The 21,881-nt window shown below is 40.5% G+C and overlaps 1 protein-coding gene across 1 annotated transcript in view; it reads left to right on the top strand.

Annotated features, from left to right (window-relative positions):
- Nucleotides 1-8,349: 8,349 nt before the first annotated feature.
- dusp3a (dual specificity phosphatase 3a) overlaps nt 8,350-21,881 on the top strand; it is a 41,640-nt gene continuing 28,108 nt past the window's right edge. The window contains exon 1 of the mRNA XM_075457371.1: nt 8,350-8,606. The gene's annotated coding sequence lies outside the window, so the exon portion shown is untranslated. The remainder of the gene's footprint in view (nt 8,607-21,881) is intronic.

The following is a 21,881-nucleotide window of genomic DNA, read 5'->3' as shown; positions in this document are numbered from 1 at the left end:
CATTTCCATCAGCTTATATCATAGCGTGACAGTTGAACTGCGCTTATTTTACAGTGCAACTACTGTTATTTATTTAACAGTATTTTACAGTTTTTTTGGATTACAGTACATGACGGTAGGATAACTGGTTTTTAGTAATTTTACAGTGCATCTGCCATAATTTATTTAATTTACTTAACAGTATAATAACGTATTTTGGATTACAGTATATGCCAGTGTGTTATGCTGTTAAATTGCAGTTATCTACTGATATTGTTAAATGACTGATTTAACTGTTAATTTACATGTGAGGGATGAATATTCAACAGTATTTCACAATTATTGTAACATACAGTAGGATACTGTTGTAAATCCACCGTAAATATACAGCAATTCGTTACAGTATTTAATAAAAAGCAGGATTTATAATGGCCTTTAGTATGGTAGTTGAACAATTATGGAAAAGTTTTATGCTAAGCTAATGATCTCCTGGACCTTGCATTTTGATAAGTGGGCAAAATAGTCTTTTGGTAGGATAAAAAACAGATAGAAAAATTATATTTTTTATAAACAAGTAGGCTTATTTTGCTGTGCAAAGCAAGCGACTGTCTCTCAGCGGTTTGTGCCAGCTAAGTTCACGTCAGCCATGTTGTGGCACATGTCTAAAGTCATCTGACATTTGTAGGTGACACAGACAGTCCTCCAGCATTGATTTAATCCCGGAAGAATGGCCTTAAACTGGGAATGTTGCCAGAAATCACTAGTGGAATGAGACCAGCAGGTCGCAAAGAGCCTTAATTCCCGTCTAGACAGGAAAGCTAATGAATGTTAACACCCTGCATGTGCAGACCCATGTCCTTCCAAACTGTAGAATGATGAACAAAAGAGTCAAGCAGGAGAAACGGGATCATTCTGTGGTGTTTCATTCAAAGACATTAATAAAAACTGAGCTTTTTTTAAATGAACAATTTGCATGAATATAAAAACTTGGGCAAAATGCCAGTTTCTTTTTAAGGGTAACATTATCAGTAAACACAGATTTGGTAGCTTTTCCACACATTAGTTCTTCAGAAAATCAGCAGATGTTACATACAGCTCTGGTGTTTGTTTGTGCGTGCTAATCAATTTGAATCTAAGCTTTGTGCCTCATTTCCACATAAATGTGTTTGGTCCATAGTGACTCCTGATTAAATACTGTCTTTATGGATGGATGAAAACTTACCGTTCTCTCTTTGTCTTTGTAATGATTTCTCTTTCTTTATGGAAATTATTGCTGTAGCCTGGGTGTAAACACATATATATATATATATATATATATATATATATATATACACATATATATGTGTGTGTAGGGAAAAATACAATGCTTATTTATTAGGGCTGGGCAACGATTAAAATTTTTTAATCTAATTAATCACATGATTTCCCTGATTAATCACGATTAATCGCATTTGTACACAAAATCCCAAAATGAATTTAAAAGTAGTGTATAGCTTTTAGCATTTAGTTTTATTTTAAATGTGCTGCCATATGAATGAAAGTGCCATAACATTTGTTGTGCAAACACACTTTTAACATCAGCATCTTTCTGTAGTTTTTATGTAGAAGCCTCGCTCCACTGTCTGTTTCCTTGAATGACTTGCTGCTATCAGTTGTGTGTTTTGCCTTTAAGTGATATTTTAGACTGGAACTACTACGCTGAGAAGACAATTCAACTTGGCAGTGTTTACAGATGACTTTGGTTCTGTCGACTCCGCCGTCTGGAAGAACTTTAAAATGAAAACGGCCGAGTAAAAGTTCCGTACCCTTCTCCAGGTTTGTTCTCCATGTTTCTTCTCCATGTTTGCGTTTTATCTTTGTATTTTTTAGGGAAAAAATACAATGATTATTATATGTATTCGATAGCAGAAGAAGGAGAGAAGATTCGCTTCTCAGACCACTAAACACCATAAATAGTGCATTTATTCATGTATACCAACGATTTCTTTAAGTCAGCAACTTGTGAGGATAGAATACGTTATCTTGAAGAACTCGGCATCAAACGGCTTTCATATTTATTTCTTTTCCTGCTCAATGTGAGCCGAACACCTTTGATGAAAGACCGTAAAAAAAAAAACCTCTCAGGTTTCACAATCTTTCTTTCATTTGATTTTTCTCTCTTGTGGTGTAATGAGGTGAAATCCTGAGAATTTAGTTTAAAGCTTTGTTTTACATTGAGATCACGATGCACTAAACTAACCACCTGAAAAACATCAAGAGAAGAGAGGCACATAACCGTCGTGCTTCCTTTTGTCTATTCCCTGAAACACCCCCAACTCAATTACTACAAGAGGAGGAGGAAAGCAAATGGAAAACCATTGTGTGACCACTATTTGAAATATGTCCCATGGTGCCCGTTTAAATCGCCCTCCATGGAGTATCCAATGATCTGTAACCATACAGAGGAGCTTTCATTGGCCCTCTTTCATTTGGAACTTATTAAACCTGAATGGAGAGTTGGAGAGTGTGACATATTTAAAACAAATGGCCTCAGGCAACATGAATGCGACTAAATACCCTGTCATTCTGTGGAGGGCACACTTCAATTTTAGGGGAACTCGGAGGATCTGAGACTGCGGCGTTTCGTTCATCTTTTTACTGGGATGTACTAAAACCAGCAGAGACCACAATTTGCTATTCCATTCATTATTCACCAGCTGCGTTTTATCTGTGTTAAAGCGCACATGCTGGGTCTTAGAAAAATAACAGCTGCACGAAAAACACCAAGAGGTTAGCGGGGAAAATCCACTGGATATCCAAGAAGAAGTGGAATAAGCAGAGTTACTTCAGTGCCAACAGATTTTCTGTCTCTGAGGGCAAAGGGAGGCAGAAGCAGTACTTTCTCATACGTGTCAGCTGCAGCACAGCTCACAGTTCAGAGGGTGAATGACAGAAAAAACATCGTATTCCCCCCAGTGTGACGCCCGGTCTGCGCAGGGAAGAGATGGCACGCGGTGATGACACGAGGTTCGTGCACACCTGACAGTTTCAGACTCTGCACTGCAGAAAAATGGAAAAGAGGGGGAGGAGGACACAATTACAGGTGCACACTGACACCAATACCGCCCGTTCTGTGCTGTAAAAGGACTATTATTAGGCAACGTAATTGAAGGGATGTTAAAATGCATGGATGTGCTCCCAGGTGATTTCCAACCTCTGGGAGGAGGAGATATACCTGCTCTGCTGAATATAAGTGCACGTTCAGTATGACAACACATAAAAGTTCTACATAAACCCCCATTAATTCACCTTCAGAGAGCAAATCCTCCCACAAATCGTATCACAACTTTTCTTTTGTTCTCATTTCATTGAAATGGTTTCCTGCTCATCTTCTCTCGTGTGTTTCAATGGGATTCAGCTTTAACTTAATCTTTAATTTCTGCTTTTTAGGTCAATTTCCACCATATTTGAGGACCGTTAAGATGTCCACCTCTTGTTCAACTTAAGCTTTTTGACAGATGGTCTCACATTATCATTATACACGATGTGATATGATGCAAAATCCATATTTTAACCACTCACTCAATCAACTTGCACACAAACATGCATGTTTGTGGAATCAAGGTATTAAGAGCAGAGCTGCAGAGAAAAAAATCTACTAAAGGAGCAAGTACATCACCATGAAAGGATCTCTTTGGACCTCGTGGTACTGTTTAAACAATGAGAAAATGTAGCTCTAAACCCTGTTTATCCATAAAGTTGCAAACAACAGTTGTTAAAGCTGCTCCATGGTCAGCGTTCAGAAATGCAACTGGTGGTATTGAAATGGTAAATGGCGACAAACCAGCACTGGACCTGCTTTTATTGATTGTTAGCTGCCCAGTCCCTGAGACGGTGAAGCAACCCCAAACCATAACACTTTCACCACCGTGCTCGGGAGTTGGAATGACTTTAACTGTGGTCAAACGGCCTTCCCTGGATGTTTTTTTTTGCATTATTTCCATGTAAGTGAATTGCTGCAATCTCTTTCTGATGGTAGAGGCAGCACTTATTAGTTATTTGTAGACACTGTAAGGATACTTTGAGCATCTTGGAGACTTCTTTGCTTCAGCATCAAACAGTCTGTCCATGGGCTGAATTCATTGGGGTGGCCAGGCCTGAACAAATGGGCAGCAGTTTGAAATTCACGCCCTGTTTCGATCTTCTTTCTTTGGAGTGGAATGGCTGAATTCAAATACTTTAAATAACTTTTTAAACCTGTTGTTTCACTTGTAAACATACTCAGGATTTTTCTGAAAGCTCTTTAGATCGAAGCATGACGACACCACACTCTTTGTTAGTTTAGTTTCTCATTTAAAACACCAAATCCACAGTCCTCCATCTGATTGAATTTGCTTCTGTCAGAAAAATCTAGCGTGAAAACAATTAAAGAGTTGAAGTGTTGTAGACAGAGACATTGCAGTGTTATTGCACGACTCTCCGTGTGTGTGGTCGGTTTTCTTTGACCACTTTGAAGCAGCAGGAGAGACCTTAAAGTTAAAGGTTTTATTTTATGTCAACTTTGAGTGTGTGCATAGCCTACAGGTTTAACCTACTAACATGTGTCTTAAGAGTTAAAATACTTAGGAAGAGATTAAACATGTGTACAAACAGCAAAGCCTCGTGGGAACTGGTTCATCAGGACAAACGCCACTGGTTGCATTCATTTGGCCATGTCACCATGACTGCCCTCACAGTAGCCTCCATATGCCAGCAGTTAACCTGGTTAGCATGACTAGCCATGACTATATTTCTAAATGGTTAGATTAGCAAAACATTAAGACTATGTAACATGTTCATTTGCTACATATGGTTACTTATTCTTCCATCATGATTACTTACAAAGCAGTGGTGCTTCTGTATATTAAAGGGATAGTTCGCCTCTTTTGACATGAAGCTGTATGACATCCCATATTAGCAATATCATTTATTAAATTTGACTTACCCCCTGCTGCGTCCTGTGAGCCGAGTTCCAGCCTCGTTTTGGCGTTGACGAAGGTAGTCCGGCTAGTAGTAGGTACTGATACGAAGGGATGGAAAATAGGGCCAAGCGATTGTGAGGTCTGACTTTTTCTGGATGAACGATTTTGCAAATGTATTACTCTTTTGAATAAATTTTGTTTTGAGAAGCAAAACACTTTATTTTTGTGGCCCCAGCCAACTAGCCGGACAACCTTCGTCAACGCCAAAACTCGGCTGGAACTCGGCTCACAGGACGCAGCAGGGGGTAAGAAAATGTTCATAAATGATATTGCTAATATGGGATGTCATACGGCTTCATGTCAAAAGAGGCAAACTATCCCTTTAAGCGTAAACATTGAAAATAAATTCACAAGCTATTTGAAAGGCAGTTTCTGATATAAGCATCAACAGTCAGAATGCATTCCACACTATTAGCATAATAGCTCATGTGCATAATGTGCCATTTAAATACACTGTCAGAGAAACAGAGGTGCTGGAGCATTACACTGGTGAACAATATTCTTAATTTATTTTTTATAATCCGAGAGCGCACTACTTCCTGAATTTAATACATTTTTGGGGCCAGCAAACCCCCCCCCCCCCCCCGTTTCTAACTTGCCTTCAGGCTGGAATCAGTGGAGCTCGGGGAGAAAGAATCAGTCTTTTCACTCTGCTCTGAAAAACAAACATCAGTTTCATGCTTTCATCCCAGAAGTAGGCTGCTTCCTCTAATCTGCCCGGTAACAGTTAGACTGTGTGCAAGTTAGTGAGTGTGCATGAGTTTGATGGTTGTGTGCAAGCATGCATAAGTGTGCATGTTTGCATGTGCAGCCAACAGTGAGTAGGCTGTGGAGGAAGAGGAGGGAGGAGGAGTGGGAGGAGGCCAGTGGTAAAAGCTTCAACAAAAAGCTAAAGATAGCGCAGTGCTTGCAGGCACTCAGCAAAGCTTAGCATTCTCTGTCAAGGTTACACACACTCACACATACACATGCAGAAGGACGGAAAGCAAGGGCCTGAAAGTGTTCCAGAAGCTCTTGTGCAACAGAAAAAGTAAAACCACCTCACAGGTAACCCAACATTTGGGATAATTTACCATATTATCGGCAAACAATTACAGAAATGTGCTGGCTCGGTCTAATAAAGTTGTCCCAAATAAATATCTGGGGATTTAATATCTGGTACTATGGAAAATCTGTGGTGTTGCTCATTCTATTGAACAAAGCATGGAAAGTTTATGAGTCATGCCAGATATTAACCTTGCATGACCAGTTACTTATTTAACTTAAAAAGCACTGAAGTATGAGATATTTGGTGATTCAGTCCCTGAATAACCAAAACAAGATCTGAGTCTGCATCCTCAGCACAAAGCTGAGCTCTATCAGGGCTCCTATCCTGTTTGTGGCGTTCATGGACAGAATCTGGAGGTGTAGTCGAGGAAAGCGGAGCATTTGGTTTGGTAGCATCAGGGTTGCATCTCTGCTTTTAGTGGATGACGTAGCTCGGTTGGCTGCTTGATGCCATGACCTCCAATGTACAGTCCGCAGCTGAGCAGAAAGTCAACCCCATCCAAATTTGAGGAGAATGGTTCTCAACTCGAAAAAAAGATGGAATGCTCCCTCTGGGTCAGGGATGGTTTAAGGTTTAAGGCCTCAGTATGCTTCTCCGTCGCTATCCGCCAATACGTGTCCGTGGTCACGGAGAGGCTATTAAACTTTTCGAAGTTCTCCGTCGGGATGTCGGATACGCAAGGCAGTTCACCTCCCGATCAGTAGGCGTCGCTACGTTAAACGACCCAATCTCGCGACGTCTATCGTGAAAGTCGTTGATTGATTGTTCACCTTCCGGCTCCGTTCCACTCCTCACAGTGAACGATGGCGACCGAGAGAGAAAGACTGTTGTTGGAGTTGGAGCTTGTTGATGTTGAAATGCAAATAATTTTGACCAAATGTTGACCGGCACACTGTAAACTCTTTTAAAAATGGCGGTGTTGTTGTTCTGAGAGGAAGGAGCTAAACCGGGAAAGTGATTCCGGAAATTATGTTGTTAGCCGACCAATCACAACCCTTGCGGTCTCCGTCTCCTCGACGGATAGACAGGAATGTTGGCCGACGCACGCAAGCGATGGAGAGCGTCTCCGGGAGGGTCTCAGTTGACGGATGTCAACGGAGAGGGATCTCCGTAGGCGACCATAAATCAGCCTTTAGCCCCAAGCATAGGAGTTTAAGAATCTCGGGATCTTGTTCGCGAGCGATGGCAAGTTGGAGCAATAGATGGACAGACAGATTGTGGCTTCATCAGCAGTAATGAGGACGCTGCCCCGGTCTGTTGTGGTGAAGGGGGAGCTGAGCCGAAAGGTCATGAAATTTTGGGTAGTGATCGAAAGAATGAGATCGCGGATACTAGTAGATGAAATAAGGTTTCCTTCAGAAGGTGGCTGGGCTCAGCCTTACAGATTAAGTCAGGAGCTTGTACATCTGGGGGGAGCTTGGAGTGAAGCTGATGCTCCTCTGCATTGAAAGGAGTCGGCTGCGATGGTTGGGGCATCTGGATGTCTCCTGAACGTCTCCCTTTGGAGGTTTTTCAGGCACATTCAATTGGGAGGAGGCCCCGGGTCAGACCCAGAACTCGCTTGAGGGATTATATATCCATAATTGCCTGGAAATACCTTGGGATTCCCAGGAGGATCTGGAGTGTTGCTGGGGTGGGGGATGTCTGGATGTCCTTCCTGGACCTGTTGCCCCTGCAAGCTGACTCATAAATGGAGGAAAATGGATGGATTGATGTGAACACCTCCAAAAGAGCTTAAAAGTACCGTCCTAATTTCCTCTCTGACATAATGTCTTATCAGCATTTCCTGCTGTAAACTGCTGATAAAATAAAGTGAACCTTCAGAAAAACAACCACACTCCTTGGACAATCCTCAAAGACTGCATTTTGACCAAAACTGTGATTAATTCCTTTTAAGAGACACTTTTCAAAAGTCCATTAGAACGTGTTGGTCTTAGCTTCCATCTTTGTTTAAACTTCTGTGGAATTGAATCAAAATAATAAGGTAAAAATGTTCCTCATCTCTCCTCTGAGATGTGATTCAGAGCTACAGATGGAGCACTGGGAGAGGTGTGGTCGCACAGTCTGGCAGTGTGGCACCTTCCCAAAGTGTTGTGCTGAGCTGTAAGCTCTATAATTTTGCTTTATAAGTTAAATGCTGTGAAACAATCACAAAACAAAGTTTTGTTTCATTTTGTTTGTGCTTCAATGTTGTGTTGACTTCACTTGAAATACTATCAATTTCTACTCGTAGGTCCCTCCTCCTCCCACTCTGCTGTGCTTCAGTTCTGTCCATAAACACCCACCATGCAGAGAGGGCTGTCACAGCAGACTGATAACCATATCAGTGAATATTTTGCTACAACTTCATGGCATCAACTTCAGATATGGATGTGGGGGCTGGAGCTTATCCCAGCTGTCATTGGGCGAGAGGCACGGGTCACCAATCCTTTTTACAGACATGCAAATCCATTAATCAAAAACAGACCTTACTCAGAACTCCTGCAGGTCAAGTAGAGTTGGTGTTGGCATGCATCTTTGAGTCGGTATTTCGTTCTGCCACATGAGGACATGAGGAACAATTGAGAAGAAACAAACAAGTGAGTTTGATTGCTCCTCCAAGCACTTTGTTGAGTTCTGAGACATTTTCCTTTTTATTGTAAACACTGATTTTTAACAAAGGAAGAAAAACCTCATGTCCTCGCGGATAAGTGAGCCTTCATTTTTCTTTCTTTTGATGTTCCACTTGTGTACATAATGGTAAATATTCATATCGTTTACAAACTGCAAGAATAAAGATCAATATGGGAAGAACCTTGTATACATGCGACTTTAATGTCTGAATGTTGTTTAAAAAAAAGGGACATCAAATAACTGCACAATCACAGGGATCAGAAGCTTTTTGTATCATTAATGTATTTGGACTGGAACACATTGGTAATTAAATATCTCTATTTGTGAAATCTCTTTTTTATTTGCCATGTGAAGCCTTTTTTTTTTTTTACCATTTTAACACTTGTCTGTTTGTATGTTATATTACTCTTTATTTATTTATACTGTCATAATTGGCTTTGTTCTTAGACATGATGAATTCATATTCTGTAATTTTCTAATAAGCCGATGTTCCCTATTCATACTACACAATGTATGTCCCTGAATGGCCCAAGGCTGTAAGATAAGCATAACTGGTTAGAACTGGAGTGAATAACAGGGACAGATGAAGCCTCTCTATCTTGTCAGATAGGCCTGTTACATTAGATGCACACACACGTTGAACAGTGGTCGGCCTGTCGCTGGTAACTGGCCAATTATACTCGGTCTCTGTAAGATAAATGTGAAGAAGATAAATACGAACTATTTCCAGAGATCAGGCCCTGTGAGAACTAAAGATTTCTCCAGTTTGTTCTCAGGCTTCCAATGAAAGAATCGGGTCAACAATACTTTGCAAAACATTTAAACTTCAGACTAAACCTAACTCAAAAGCTTTAGTTGCCTGTGTTAGAGGTGTTAGAAGTTTCTCTTTTCGCACCAGTTGACTTGTTTTCTATGACAGGATGAGAAGCTGGTTTCACACAAATGTGCCAAGTGAGAGCAAACCTGTCTTGCAATGTCTTTCATGGTGGTGACACATAGGTTACTATGTTGAAATTGTGGGCTGGTACCATAGAGACAATGCCAACATTAAGTCAATCAGCTGATTACTCATGTTGGACGAATGAATGAATGCATGTCTTTACTTGTTGATTTGAATTTAAAGACCCAATAAATACAAAGTCGGGGGATGGAGGGCATGGCACCGCTCTTATTTTTATTTGGGGTTTAGTTAGGATTAGGCAAATTAGGAATTAGGAAAAGTTAAAATGGTTTGGTCAGCCCGGTGTTATCTGGAAAACAAGACAAATCCATTTCAGCTCTCCTCAGAATGACACAGAAGTGGGGGGTGTAAGGGTGAGACTTCGGGCAACACTACGCAGCAGTAGAAGTAGGCGGGTCTGAGTTACAGATGTTATATGAACCCGACTACTTTACATGCTCCTGTCAATGCAGGTATAGCTTGTAACACATTTCATGCATCCACCAGAAATCGTGGTTATATCCCCTATATCTGTGAGGAAGCCTAAACACAAGAAAGTGAGAGTATTCCTCTGCCTTATAGTTCTTTTCTGAGTAAATTCTGTCGTTCTAAATGGGAGTTCTGAGTTGTAAGTTATTCAGGTATTACATCACTGACCGAGGCAACCAAGTTGATCTACTTCCCTTCGGCCACGTGTCAATGTTTCTTGCCAACTCAGTGCAGCTTAGTAAAATTTTGGGTCTAAAGATAGAGCTGAATGAATGGGCATTGTCGAAAAGACTTGTAATCACAGCCTGGCCGTCAGTCACACAGCAGGTTTAAGCTCCTTTTAACCAGTTTGTAGCTTTTATCTGTTCCTGACATGCATAAAAAAAAAAAAACAGACCTTCGTCTTACCTCCAGCACACTTTTGTCACATGATAGTAAGTAAACATTTTCACCAGAGGTCTGGGTGACGGCCATGTTAGGGCTCTGGAGTCACAGGCCCTGAATTAACCCCGAGAGAACACTTCTTTTTGACAGACAAAAAACCTCAGATAGAGAAAGGTTTAGGGGCCTCGACTGGTTTAGGTGAAGGAATGCACAGCAAAGAGAAAAGAGCAGGACATGGAGATAACAATGTAGCAATAAATACTTGTCAGACTGGTCAGGGCGGTAACTTGAGAGCAGAAACATGCAGAAACAGAGATGCCTGCATAACAATAACAGTACACACAGAAGGATGAGCAAAGCCCCAACTACAGCAGAGAGGCGCTCTTCCTGATGTTAATGTCAGCCAGGGGTGGCATGCTTATATAACCTGTGCTTCTGGCAGCATAACGGAGGGGTGTTTCAGGGTCATTTGAGCCAGCACAAACCATAACTTGGTTAAAAATAGAAATGTTTTGAGCCCGGTTTTAAGAGCAGAGAGGGTATCTGCCTGCCAAACCGAAACTGGGAGCTGGTTCCACAAGAGAGGAGCCTGATAGCTGAAGGCTCTGCCTCTCTTACTAATTTTAAAAACTCTGCTGGCTTGGAATAATTTCATACAGTGAGATACTGTGTAGTATGCTTTGTTTCTTGGCAGTCGCGGGCATAATTTAGTTCTTTCATCTGTGCACAGTAACCGTAAGACAAAAGGGGTCATAGGGTGGTTATTATCTGGAACACAGGTCCTGGATCATGTTGAGGAAAAGTTTGGGGGTCCATGGGTTACTTTTGAATGTTGGTGGTTTGCCCAACTGAACGACCGAAAGCTATCTCCGCTGGGTAACTCTTCCTCTATAATGTCTTCGCAATCTTTTTATGTCCTTAGCAGAGCTGCATTCCCAAAGGGATCTACTTTGGTATCTTCTGTCAGTAAGTCATTATCCCTGAAAAACTGTGGCTAATCAAGGAGAATTTTCCCAAGCATTAGTTCTACTTTTCTGTGACTCTCTGTCAATAGTAGTTGCTTTGTCCTCGGAGGCCTCCTTGATTCAGTGTGCAGGGGAAGTACAGGCTGAAACCACCAGTCTACATGGCTCCAGATCAGCCTAAATCCCTTTGATGTGTTGCATATTATTCTTTGCTGTCATTTTACTGATGCACAGAGAGCTGCTCTACAGGTGAAGATTGACATTCATCTTTCTGTGGTGGTAAGTGACACAAACACAACTGCACAGACAGTAAATGACGACAAGAAAATGCCATTCGATTGTTCCGATTTATCAACAGGTAATGCGGATAGGAGGAGGCGATCAGAGGGAAGATGAGAATGGAAACCCGACTCTAAGCATGACCTACACAATTCTGACATATTTTGGTGAACAAGCCTTCTTCAGGGAGTCAAACAGACCCTGACAGTTCAACAGTTTCATGATGGTTTAACACTTTCATGACATTACAAATTAAAGCGGTCTGGCGGTCTGGCCACTTTATATAGTTTTAATGTATAATATAAGTAGGACTGGGCGAGTTAACTCGTCATTATCGCGTCAACTCGTTAATTATTTAACGTGATAATTATTTTATTGTGCAGGTTTTATAAATTAAATTGTTTTTAATTAAAAAAACAACAAAAAAACCCCATTTTTTTTTAGCTTTTGTGCCTTTATTGGATAGGAGATTTCAGAGAGACAGGAAGCAGGGGGCAGAGAGAGGGGGAACGACATGCAGCACAGGGATGTGTGATGCGGGACTTGAACCGGGGCCAGCTGCAGCGAGGACTATAGCCTCTATAGCCATTTATTTTATTATTGTAAAAGTCTGTTGCTGTCTGCTGTGGAACCGGAAAAGAAAGTAATCGGCGGATCCACCAAACATGGAGAAGGGTACGGAACTTTTACTCGGCCATTTTTATTTGAAAGTTCTTCCAGACGGTGGAGTCGACAGAACCAAAGTCATCTGTAAACACTGCCAAGTTGAATTGTCTTCTCAGCGTAGTAGTTCCAGTCTAAAATATCACTTAAAGGCAAAACACACAACTGATAGCAGCAAGTCATTCAAGGAAACAGGCAGTGGAGCGAGGCTTCTACATAAAAACTACAGAAAGATGCTGATGTTAAAAGTGTGTTTGCACAACAAATGTTATGGCACTTTCATTCATATGGCAGCACATTTAAAATAAAACTAAATGCTAAAAGCTGTACACTACTTTTGAATTTTTGGATTTTACGTAAAAATGTGATTAATCAGGGAAATCATGTGATTAATTAGATTAAAGATTTTAATCATTGCCCAGCCCTAAATATAAGTGTTCAGAGTCACTCTGGTTGGTTTCATCTCACTTCTTTATGGCCTCACGCTGTTTTCCTGAGTATTTGAGCCCAAACATGGATTACCGGAGAAAACACCTGCATGGTTATTATCACTCTGTGGTTGAAATAACATCAGACCTAATCAGAGTTTGACAAAGAGGCCCATGTAAGAGAAGCACAAACATGCTGGATGTAAATCTCATTGGAGATCCTCTCCTGAAACATGCCACTCTGCTTGTAAGACGAAAGGCTTGTTAGAGGTGGAACGCGAGAACGAGTGTTTGTAGTAGAGGGAGAATGTTATCAGTTATCCCAGATGTCAGCAGGTTAGGCTCTGAGCCCGAGCTTCTAATCGCTGTAAGCTTAAACAGACCGGTGTTCAGTCAAGGTTTAACCTTATTTCAGTGAAATATGAAACAATGAAGAGCGTTTGCAGGAGGGGGAGGTGGTCAGGTTTATCGGGTTATCTCACTAAAAAATGCATTCTTGATATATAATGTTAATAATTAATATCACTGGAGGAAAACAAGGCTGGAGGGGCGCCATGTTTGCTCATTCATCTTCAAAAAGAATACATTAAAGAGAAAACTGAAGAAGAAACAAGTCGAACTGCAGCCGAAAAACAAATCCTAAAATGTGCTCTTATCTGAAGAGACGTCATTCAATAAGGGGGCACTACTGCTGTGGTATCCCTCTGGGAGTGTCTGAAAATGACATGTCTCCATGTAGTTTACTGATCTGATCATCGGGGGAATGTTTTCAGATAAAACAAAAAAGCCAAACATTACCTGTTCCAGCTCCTGTTTTATATTATATACAGTTATATACTGCGGGCGCTTCTGGCTCGGTCTGTTTCTCCACCCTGGTTTCATGTCAAAATCTGGAGTAGGCATGAAAATGAAAGGCATATTATACATGTTGATGGATAAGAATTGTTTTTTTTGGACAACCAGCCCTACTGAAGTGAGTGGGATGCAGCATGTTTCTGTCTTTTGCCAAAGAAGGGAAAATTGGGATTTGTAATATGTGATGGAGTTTTTAGACAACCCCACACCGGATAGTCCAACAATTTAAACATCCAAAACATATGGCAGTGAAGAAAATAATAATTACATGATTAAAAAAGATACAATAAACCGCAGTAATTAGACAGCAAATTACTGTGTAATGAATATGAAATAATGAAAATAATAAAAATAAATAAGTAAATACACACATATATATATATAAAAATAATAATAAAAATAATAAATAAAAAAAAGTATTCAAAATGTAGGTTACAGCTTGCACTCCCAACAACAAATTAAATAATTTTCATTATCTCATTCTCCCTCCCTAAACATTTCCAGAAATATCCTCCAAATATCATAAAATTCAGAAGCCCTCTTTCTAACAATATAGGTCAGTTTCTCAAGAGCCACACTGGATAGTTCTTTTAGTTCCACTCCAAACCCCTCCTGCTGGATTTTGAACCATTATCGCCCGCTCCAGTACGGGTTCTTTGGGCGACAGTACACAGTACAAACAGTACCAGTGGTTAGAGGCTCAGTGGTTAGAGTGGGTTTTCCAATAAACAGAAGGGTTGGTGGTTCAATTCCCTCTCTTGCTGCTCAAAAAAGGTTGGCGGACTGACAGTTGGAGGGGTGGCAGGGGTCGCTCTTGAGCAAGGCACCATACTCCCATGGTGTGATTGGCTGCCCACCGCTCCAGTCTATGGCATCTGTCTCCATGAGTTTATGTATATGTTCAACAGGTACCGACCTGGATGGGTCGGAGGATAAATTTCTTGTGACTACATGACAATAAAGTAATCTTAAATCTTAACACCTGTGCTTAATTTAGAATCACCCTTCAGAGGATGTGAGCAGCTCATCCAACTCAACTCAAAGCTATGTGGTATGTCCACACAGAACAGTGATGTAGGTGCCCTCTCTTTAAGAAAAGAGGATATGGTGGTTTGGTAATTAGCACCGTTGCATCACAGAAAGAAGCCTCCTGGTTCAAATCTCAGCTTTGGTTTTCTCACTACACTCTGGCTTCCCCTCAGTGCAAAAACATACATATATGGTTAATTAGGGACAGCTGGGATAGGCTCAGTCTGAATGTAAGCAAGTAAAACAAATGAATTAATACTGAAGTTAGGAAGTTTCTGCTTTTCTCTCTCCTGATTTCAAATGTGAGGAAAGTGAAGACGTCAGAGAAGAAGCTAGGGATGCAGCGATACAACTTTTTTTCACAACGATACGATACCGATACTTGGATCTGAGTACTTGCTGATACCGAGCACCGATGTCGATACTTCTACCACAAAAAAAATGCAATGAATTGGAAGACAGGTTTCGGTCTCACTAGCCTAACCACACTGTTCCTGATTAGCTCGACATCTCCCCTTAGCCGCCAATCTAAAAAAATACAACAAAAATGACAAACCGCCCAAACTGCCCTTCATGCAATAAATTGGTATCGGTTCATGGTATCGTTTAACTTTAACGAGTACAAGTACGAGTATATTAGAATAGTATCGGCCCGATATCCGATACCAGTATCGGTATCGGTGCATCCCTAGAAGAAGCAAATAAAGAAATCTTCAACGTTTATAATGGCGTCCGTATTTTAGCAAATGAACAGCGTCTCAATCCTAGGAATTTGTGCTTTTAAACCATCTATATTTCTATTTTCAGTAATCTGCTAAGTTAATTAAGCCCAAAGGAAACATAGTCTGACAAATGCTGACCGCGCGGAGCTCTGAATTTACGAGTCACGTCAGAGACGAGCAGACCGTCCGCCTGTTAATGACCTCCCTTGAAAGAAACACGACTGAGGTCAGGACCTCTTCCCTCATCTGTGAAATGAATGTGGATTCGGAGTGACCACCCAGAGGAGTCACAGAGTGGTCAGCCAGGACAGACCCACACGTTTACAGAAGCACAAAAATAAAAACAGCGTACAAACAAACACAGAGATAAAAGTGAAACCAGTAGCTCAAAATATTCTATGATCCCATGGCACCAGGATTTAGACAATGTTTCGGTCGCATTAGAATGATCAGGCAGATGGTTATATCAACCACAAATGTTTTTTCCCCCACCTATAGAAACTGCTATTGTTACATATCCTCAGACTTAAGACAAATAACCCTCTACTGACGGGTTACAAAAGCTTCTGGCTGAAGCCGGACCAAGCAGTGGTCACTGCGAATAAAAGGAGCTCAGATTGATTGAGACGCACCGATTCTGGTATGAAAGGAGCTCAGGGCTAAAAGCACCACGTGCAGATATGCATTACAAAAGAGTGAGAGCTCTAAATGACAGAGTACAGCACATGTAGAGACCATCTGGATAACTCAGTAAAGGCTGCTGCTGGGGAGAAGCTTCCATCTAAGAAAGATCTTTGAGAATAAAGAAAATAATTCAGACTAAAATGCCTTTTGCTTTTGTGAAGTTAACTCTGAATCATCGACCTATTATCGTCCAAGCTCGATGGATGTTTCCTGAGATTCTGTTTCCAGCCAGAAAGTGATGCGTGATGTTATTTTGGCTCTCGACTGTAGTATTCTGAAAGCATAAAGAGATAAAAGTGAAAATTCCCCAATGCATAGTTCACCCACGCACCCAAAGCCTGCTGCATAAATGCATCTGCCCATTTAATCCACTCCCATGTTGATGGTAACCTGTAATCAATCTGCTCTGGTGTTTCTGCTGCTGAAGATACAAGATAACACGCTTTTTTTTTTAGCCAGATGTGAATCATGAAAGTGTTTACAATGCCAGGTGCCTCTTTATTTGTGTATTTATGGTGAGAAATCTTTTCTGTTTCGGATAATGAATTATTATAAAGCAGCATTGCTGAGGTTCTAAAACGTAGCAGAATCATGTGAAACAGAAAGCAAACCAACTTTTAATGCCAAGGTTTACGTATCAGGACATAATGAAATGAAGAAAAGACGACCTCAAACGGAACATATTTGATAAATACTAAGCCAAAATGCAGAAGCAGTGAGTGTGAAAAACTACTTTAAGTAGCTACACTCTCACTGTAGTGCTTTCATAGGAATTAAAGGGATAGTTCGCCTCTTTTGACATGAAGCTGTATGACATCCCAAATTAGCAACATCGTTTATGAACATTTTCTTACCCCCTGCTGCGTCCTGTGAGCCGAGTTCCAGCCTCGTTTTGGCGTTGATGAAGGTAGCCCGGCTAGTTGGCTGGGGTTTAAAAAATAAAGCATTTTGCTTCTCAAAACAATATGCGTTCAAAAGAGTAATACATTTGCATCACAAAATGGTTCTCCAGGAAAAAGTCTGACCTCACAATCGCTTGGCCCTATTTTCTCTCCCTTTGTTTCACTTTGTTTCTTTAAGAAGGTAAATAGTAGCCAGGTGTTGCTAATCAGTCTACTTGATTCAATGCTGGTCTGAAGCAACTGTAAAAAAACCAAGAGCTACATCTCAGACTCTACGGGCCTCAGTTAGCATGTTAAAGGTTAAAGTTCATGACAGCACAGTTAGAAAAAGACTGAACAAGTATTTGCTTTAACACTTTTATTTATTTTCTATTTCCATTGTCCTTTGTAGACCTTGCTCACATGTTTTCTGTTGAGCTCAGCTTCGTGCTCTCCCGTCACAGCGGCCTCTTTTCCTCGACCTTGTTTGAATGTTTGGGTTAAGGGAAGATGGTGGGAGAAATTTGTAAGGACTTCGGAAAACACAACATTGCTGCAATGAGAATCCAACCCACACAATAAGTCCTCTAGATATTTTGTCTAATGCAATCTTATCAGTTTCACAAAGGTTATCTTTTACATATCATCACCAAACGCTGACTGCAAAACATCAGCTGACAACTGAGCAGGCTTTAGAAAATAAAAGCATCACCCACTCTCATGCTTTTTAATCATCTAAATAGCAGCTAACATCAGAGATGCATTGAAATCAGATTTGTGCTTGCTGTGTTACTCCCATGCCTGTCACTTACAGCTGATTTGCAGGAGGACTCAGGTGGTGTTCATCCAATTAACCGGCGTGCAGCATCAGGAAGTAAAACGAGGAGGGCAAACTGTCAATAAAATGCTGCTAAATCAATGTAAAGTCCTGACATCCCTCCAGCAGATGGGGCTCACTGTGACCTCTATAGCAGAACCCCCCCCACCCCAAAAGATTTATGTAGTCTGCAGCTTTGTGTTTAATCATGGCTGCTTCTGTTCGTTCCTCTTTAAAATGAAACACTAATACAGAACTGATTGTAAACTCGTCAATAAGACATGACTAAAGAAGGCGAGCAGCTTCTGTTTTTCCGGCGACAAACCGTTTTTTTTTACTGAAATGGCAAAGCAAATTAATTCAGCAAAAGATCCATAAAATGTTCTTTGTTTATGGTATGTTCATAAACATTCCTGACCTCGAGTCTAACCCTAACAGGATTATCTGACCTTTATTTACATTCAGCTGACAACAAACTTCTTTTCAGTTGTTTTCTCTGTAAACAGGATTTAACTCGGATGCCTATTTTCTAGGGCTGGGCAACGATTTAAATTTTGAATCTAATTATAATCGCATGATTTCCCTGATTAATCGCGATTAATCGCATTTGTTCGCAAAATCCAAAAATTAATCCAAAAGTAGTGTATAGCTTTTAGCATTTAGTTTTATTTTAAATGTGCTGCCATATGAATAAAAGTGCCATAACATTTGTTGTGCAAACACACTTTTAACATCAGCATCTTTCTGTAGTTTTTATGTAGAAGCCTCGCTCCACTGTCTGTTTCCTTGAATGACTTGCTGCTATCAGTTGTGTGTTTTGCCTTTAAGTGATATTTTAGACTGGAACTACTACGCTGAGAAGACAATTCAACTTGGCAGTGTTTACAGATGACTTTGGTTCTGTCGACTCCGCCGTCTGGAAGAACTTTAAAATGAAAACGGCCGAGTAAAAGTTCCGTACCCTTCTCCATGTTTGGTGGATCCGCCGATTACTTTCTTTTCCGGTTTCACAGCAGACAGCAACAGACTTTTACAGAATAAAAGCCTGTGAGCAACAGACTTTTACAAAATAAAAAAGCCTGTGAGCAACAGACTTTTACAATAATAAAATAAAAAACAAACAAAAAAAAAAACTACGTTAATGCGCGATAAAATATTTATCGGCGTTAAATAATTTACGCGTTAACGAGATAATAATGTTGCTACTCCAAGGCCTTAATGCCATCAACCACATCCTTCCGAATCCTCTTAAAAAGCATTGATCATTTTCAGTATGGGATGATTGTGGAGCACTTGTTTCCAGTTTACAAATCTAAGGTCTTAAATTTCATGATAGTTCCATAAAAAGACTTTATGAACATCTGTCGACCTGAAGATATTCTGTCACGAGTGGTTTTTCTCTCGCCGTTGTGGTGAACCACCACCCCGTCGAGTGCTAATCATGAGCAGAGAAACATAACTCCACCTCAGACCTGAGTTTTTTGACATTTATTTCGAGTTTGAAAAAGACTCCACCCTGTTAACTCTTTATCTTTGCCACCACAGAGTCGGGAAATCTGGAAAAAGCAGCGACTTTAATACACTGTTTTCCCAAAGGTCTGAAATAAAGGCCACGACTGGAGCAGTATTAAAGTATGTTTTGTGCAGAACTGTCCTACACACACACAGGTTTAGACACAACAAGGAGCTCAAATTTTGTTCCACAAGATCTGTTGTTGCCATGGTATTGCGCTGCACCTCCTTACATCGCCATGGAAACACAAAAACGATGACTGGCATGGGATCGTGAGTGAAGTGGGTCAAGAGCATCCGAGTGAAGTCGAGTCAAACTACGGCGACGTTTCATGTGGGATTTAAGAGTTGCGGAACAGCAAACGTGACCCAGGCCAAGCTGTGCAGCGGCAGTGGAGCACATCTGGAAACAAAAGCGCCGAAATAAAAACTCACAGCCGACACCTTAACCGCAGTGACGCAGCAGGGAAGTTGCACAACACCGTTGGAAGATGACACATACTCTCAGGAGTGATTGACGTGAAACTGAAGAAAAAAGGAATGAGTTAAAAAATTTAGACAGTTTCTCTCCAGGATTCCCCCTGGAGGAGATTAATCTTAATTTAATCATTTTTTAAACTCATTTACCTACTTTAACAGCCTATCATTTGATCGATTACCCAGATAAACAGCGAGAGATCCAAGCCCAGTTGATCTGCTATGATTCTTTAATCACAACACAAAGTAATTATTACTGCTGCAGTTTTTACTTTGAAGTGCCAGAGAAATACAGAAGCACATAACTGAGAGATATTTTTAGAAATGTGGCGCCATCTTGTGGCTGTATTTGATCATCAGCCTGTAAGTCATCAGAGTCTGAATAAGACAAGCGGCAGTGAGAATAAACAATAGTATCAGGCTGTGTGTTGTCGGGTTTTTTCCATAGAAATGTTTTTGCTTTTCACTTTTCACGTGATGTCAGGGATAAATATAGTGTTCTCACGCAGTTATGACGTTAACACATCATAAATTGTCTTTTTTTGCTGACATCTAGGGGTTTCTTTCTTTTGAGATGTGGAAAATATGCACCTAAAGAAAAGCTTGGCCTCATTATAAATCTTTGATGTGTCTCTCTACACATTAAAATGGGTTCTTATTCTGCCTGAAGTTGTCATTCGGCCCAGAGATGCAAAGTAAGATGACTGTACATATTGTTTAAAAACAAGTTTCTTCGTGTCACAACACTGAGTCAGAAAATAAAAAGCTTTTATGGTGGAGAACACAGTCTTAGAGGAACACAAACATGGCAATAACTAACCTGCATGCATAATTATTGTTCAGATTGGACTGATTTTCCATTAAAATCCAGAAATGTTGTTAAGTGTCTGACCACCGGTAATCCCCTTGATCCCCCACCTTCCAATATTTTCCCTCCAAGCAGCCAGACTCTCTTGTAATCTTTGAAAGTGGTCTAGAGCAACAGTTCTCCAGGCTTTATGGAGGTCTTTTAAAGTTTTTCTTTGGACATCGGTTGCTTTTTCACTTATTTTCAGCCCAGTCCTTGTACCTGACCATTTTATACCAGGATAGTATTTTGTTTTGGCCACTTAACTCTGAAGAAAGGCTCCTAACTCAAGGGATGAACCAGTGTTGTGTCCACACAGAACAGACAACTTAGCAAAGAAGCCATTTTAAACTGGATCTTTAGGCACTTTGTTCCCAGCAGCCTGTCACAGAGACACATCATTTGTTCCCGTTTCTTTAGCTGCATGTGTGAAAAACAGCAAGGATAACACAGTCTGACAGACAGAAAACAGGATTTCTGCAGCAACAAGGTGATTCCCAAAGAGCTGTTAGCTGAAAACTTGGCATATCTCAGCATGGTGTGCAGTGTGTCCTTAAAACATTTGAGGAAACTGGACAAGTGGAGGACAGAAGAAGAAGTGTCAGGCCTAAAGAACTATCTACAGCAGATGAACAGGATCTGAAAGTGATGTCCTTAAGAAAGTGACTTATCACCTTGTACTTTTGGACAATCCATTTAAGTTGGTGCTGTGAAATATGGTGATACTGGAGGGAAATAGGTTCATGCATTCAATTCTTATCTAGTCTTTTCATCTACTTTGCAAATAACTTGATAGCCCTGATACACTTGTTTTTTTCCCCCACGTGTGTTCTTTGTGTGAGTTTTAAGTTGCCACGCCTCAAAAGTTCAGCATTTTCTATAGTTTTGCATTGGTCTGGAAAGAATTATACAGTTCTTTTTTTTTGTTCTTTGGTTGCATCACCAAAGATAATAAAGCTGTTAAACAACTATAAATATGTTGATGAAGATTCTCAGTCCAGAACTGAAGAAGCCTTTAGGATGAGAGGTTTAATTTAGTTTAGTTTATTCCAAGCAAAAATAATATACAGAACAAGCGGCTAAGTACATTACAATTTTTGTACAATACACAAACTGAACTTGTTCGTAATATTTTAGAAGTACATTTATACAACTTAGATTGAAATAAGCTTGGAAAGGAGTGGGACGAAGACAAGCTTATAGATTCCCACCCCCATTCAGTTCTTAATAAATAATAAGGCCGCCGCCATTTACATCATTGGTTCTCCA

Source organism: Odontesthes bonariensis, chromosome 23, assembly GCF_027942865.1.
Source record: "Odontesthes bonariensis isolate fOdoBon6 chromosome 23, fOdoBon6.hap1, whole genome shotgun sequence".
Classification (NCBI taxonomy): domain Eukaryota; kingdom Metazoa; phylum Chordata; class Actinopteri; order Atheriniformes; family Atherinopsidae; genus Odontesthes; species Odontesthes bonariensis.
Note: the sequence above shows the minus strand (reverse complement) of the source record. Positions and strands in the feature narration are given on the sequence as shown.